Source organism: Haliaeetus albicilla, chromosome 16 (assembly GCF_947461875.1).
Source record: "Haliaeetus albicilla chromosome 16, bHalAlb1.1, whole genome shotgun sequence".
Classification (NCBI taxonomy): Eukaryota; Metazoa; Chordata; class Aves; order Accipitriformes; family Accipitridae; genus Haliaeetus; species Haliaeetus albicilla.
In genome coordinates this window covers 29,979,962-29,984,354 of record NC_091498.1, presented here as the reverse complement: position 1 = coordinate 29,984,354, position 4,393 = coordinate 29,979,962, and positions in this window count along the sequence as shown.

The following is a 4,393-nucleotide window of genomic DNA, read 5'->3' as shown; positions in this document are numbered from 1 at the left end:
CCTTGTTTAGCTTTTACTCTTCAGTATCTCTGACATCTTGTACTTTTGCAGTGCACTGCACTGCCTCAAACATCTAGAACCCCAAATCTGGAATTCAGCACTGAAAATGCTGACCTGGGAAGTTGTGTGAACCCAAAACTGAGGATCATCTTTTTTTTTTTATGATGGGAATTCTGCTAGAAGCTTAGGGTCACCCAAAACGGGTGTAGCCATCCCTTGAGCTTTGAGCTGAGCAGTAAGGACAGCTTGGAGGAGGACAAGGACACCAAAAGCCATCCTTCGGCTCTTCGACTGCGATTAGGGCATCCTCCTTTGCCTGCAGAAAGAGGTGAAGGCATCTAACTGCACAGCTGTGTGATTTTTCTGCTTTTTGGAGCCTTTATGAAGCAGATTGGCCCCATGCCTCATCTGAAGGCTAAAAAAAAAAAAATGGTATTTTTAATTCTGAAGTGCCACTGTCTCTTTCTTTTTACGTAAGTGTATAGATAGATGGCTGCCGTGTGAACAGCCAGCTCGAATGCAAGAGGTACCTCAGCTCCCATTCCCTGCAGGCAGAGCCTCCATTTCTCTGTTTTCAGTGGGTTTAAATAACAGAAATGGCTGAAAAGGCTGTATTTTTATTGGCTACTTAAATAACAGTAATTGTTAAATTAATTTTGCCTGACTCCAAACGGCCATTAAAGTCTGGTTTTGTGGCAAGCTGTACTAGACCACCACGCACCTCTTTTTAAGGTTCCCTTGCTGCACGCAAGGCACTTCCCAGGCAGTTGAAGATGCATTGCCCCTTTTCTGTTCAAGCTTCCCAGATTCTGGGACAAGTATGTCAAGTAAAGCTATTTTGATCAATTCAAATTCCCTTTTTGGAAGCCATCCAAGGCAGTACTCTGTACACTTAGTGTTGCACAGTTGAGATCGATTTTTGTTCTTTTCCTCTTTCCATGGACTAATATATCAATTTCCCTTTTGCCAACTAACTGTATAGCAGCGTCTGTAAATCACAGTAGAAGTGGCGTGCTCAACGTGAGGAGAATTTGAGGAAGCTCCTTCAAATTTAGTAAAAAAAAATTAAGCACCATGTCCTTAGCATCCTGTGGATACTTAGATATGGACAGGCATGAAATAACATGCCTATGTTATTGCAGCCTGAATCTTGAAGGCTCCACATCCCTGTATAATGTAGAAAGCCTGCAGCAAGGTGAATACTAACTACATGAAATGGCAGCAGTTCCTGAACTTCATACCACAAGGAACTGACTTGCTGGTTGGGTATTAAACATTTGTGGGTTGCGCTTTGAAATCTCCTATTAGAGGCTGAAGTCTCTCAGAAAATCATAGGTAGCTCTAGGTCTGCATCTGCAAAAGCGTTCGTAAAAAAAAAAAAAAAAAAGTAGGTGCTTCAGACAGATATCCTTGGTAACTAGCATTTACTCTACTTGATAGAAAAGGGACTTAAAAACTAGAATATGCTGAGGTGATTGTGACTCTTGACCTTGCAGGTTCAGAAAAAAACTGCAGAGGACACGCAGACCCCATGCAATATGAAATGTTTACTGGTATGTGTTTTATCTAAGCCAAACCACCTTTTCAGAGGAACTTCCCTGTGCTTCATCTTGTAGCTTCCCCTGCCTCCTGCTCCCCTTCCTTGGTTAAAAGTCAAAAACTGGTTAGGTTGATTCTTGCTATTGAAAATCTAGTCAAAATTAACAAGTTGGTAATGGCCCATTGCACATAAAAACCTAGCAAAATACTCCACAGCTTCAAGGCTTTATATAAAATAAATTGGATGCAGGCGCATTCTTCACCATCCTCTTAAGCCTGCCATCTGTGCAGACTAAAAATAAAGCAGCAGCTTAAGGAGAGGTTTGATAAAATGCATCCGAGAAATGCATTGGTAAAGCTGTGCCAGGCTCTTAAAATGACTTTGAGAAGCTAACTGCGTGCTGCGGAGGGGCTCTTCATCACTCTCGTTATTCAGGCAGCCTCTGCGTGACCTGCTCCATGGGTAGGATAACTCCATCGTCTTGGAGAGATGCTGGATGGCGATGGCGAATTAGCCTTCAAGAGCTCTTTCTCCATGAGAGCAAAGTTGCTGCAAACTGGCAGGAAAGGCAGATCCAATTCAGACAGTTTATTCAGTGAGTAAAAAGAAGGCAATTACCTACCTACAATTAATGCGAGATGATCCTCAGGCACAAACTGGGACTAACGTACGCATGTAGGGAAATCCTGTCAGTCTGTGTGACACAAAACTTTCCTTCCACTCTCTCAACAGCCACTAGTGCCCTGCAGTCAGGGATTTAATGCAGCTGCGGTTTCTGCCATACTAATGTGGCAATGTGGGACAGTCAAGGGTATCTCATGTCTCTGAGAACTTCTCCACCTCCCATGTAACTGCTTCTCAAACTATGTCCTTCTCATTATTGTCGCTAGCAATTATTACAGAAATAGGAAAATGAAATATTATAAAATACTAGAAAATATTTACATAGAAAATATTTTGAGTGTTCTTAGTATGTGCTTAATTGTAATTAATTTAGAAGAATGACACTCAGAAGTGTAAAATCATCAATTGATTAGATGGTGAATAAAATCAGTGCTGCTGCTGCCTTCTGTCAGCTGAAGCCCCAGCATGCTTTGGAGCAACAGTGGGATTGCATTAAGAAGCAACATGATGAATTCAAGGTGCCAGGAAAGTAAATGGCTCACCCAAAGTCAGACAGTGAATCAGTAAGACATCCATTAACAGAAATTAATGGGCTTGCTTGCTGCTCACATTAGTTACCCACGAGGAGGGCTGAGCCAGCCCTTCTGATGGTAAACGCAGATAGTTTGGGGTGGGTTTTTCCAGCAGCAGGTGCTTTGGATAACTTGAGCAATTACTGCTGATGAGTAAGAGTGATGTTAAAACTTAAAGACTTGACTACATCTAATCTCATAGTAGCAATAGTGCAGTCATAACACTGCTACCTAAATATACTTGACAAGATATTAAATCAATCTAGTATAGAACATCTTGCTCCACTGCAATAGCGAGATTAGCAGTTGAGAGATGAAACTTTCTCCATTAGGTGAGGGAATCCATGAACAACCTCCCAAGACTTAATACCCATAATGTTGCTGATGGCGTCACCTAATTTGTTCTTGAGTAACTCATTTCCTCCTCCAATCTCACTCTCTGACACAGGACTGCAGTATTTTCCCCGTGCTGCCGTTCGTGAAGATTACCCGCAGCAAGTTCACACCCGGTGCCATTTCTTCTTTCCCTACAGAGCTTTTTGCTCCCTGCTAGAAGCTCGGCTCTCACCAGGCAGGGACTTGTGGCAACCTCCTCAGGGCTGGTTTGTTTGCCTTTTGGCAGCGCTGGCAGCGGCAGCAGCCCCCATCGCCAGACCTTGCAGCCATACCCTACATGCCTTCACCCCAAAAAACCCATCAAAAGCCCTTAGCGTGGCCACTGCCTCCTGCAAAGGGGCTCATTGCCCATGCTGGTCCCCTCAAATCTGCCTTTAGCAGCATAAAGCTTTACTAAGGCCACCCTCCACCCCTTCTAGTGCGGAAAGCCTACCTGTACGTGTGCGTTTTCTTCTCAAGCAACCGTTCTCTCTTACCGCATTTTAAGACTCATGGCAGCGAGCTCTGAAGCTTTGGATTTCCTGTTAATATAACAGCATTAAAGAATAAGAAAAAGGGTCTTAAGATTTTCTTTCTTAGCACTTCCAGCAGCGCATCAAGTGTCAGATTCTCAGAAAAGATCAGGATTAGAAACTGTAAAATACGGGCTTGCGTAGGCAGCAAGGCAGGACACCTTTCTGCAGCTGAGGCTTACACGAGCAAAGCTTTGGGAAGCACTTGACCTAAGGATCCCTGTCACGAACAAGAGCAGAACAGCTTTGAAGTGATGTAAAAGTTTATTCGACCATAACTGATGGCAGTCTTTTCAAGAGCACTCAACGTCCTGCAGCCATCAGTATCCCCAAAAGCCAGGAGCAAATCTCACCAAAACCACAGCTCACCGGTATTTTTAGCAGAAGTAACAGGCACATAAAACAAAAGGCAGAACAGATCCTGATGCCAAGATGTTTAAAAAAAAAAATTTAAAACAAAAGCATCTCTCCTTTAAGTTCACCTGACGTCTAATTTTGATCTAAATATTTCCACATGGGAGTAGGAGTAAAAGACAAAGCAAGTGGGTTTCTGAGGAAGGGAAGTATGTGGAAGGCAGCAGCAACCTAGAAGGACGTAGGTGCCCTTCACGACAGCACCCAGCATCATGCAGCAGCTCCCTGTAGGAAGTATGATTCGTTGTATGCAAGCTGATCCCAGATAAGCTTGAGACAAGATGAACTACCCATACCAGACTAAGCAATTTAAAAACAAAAAAATATTCCATGCA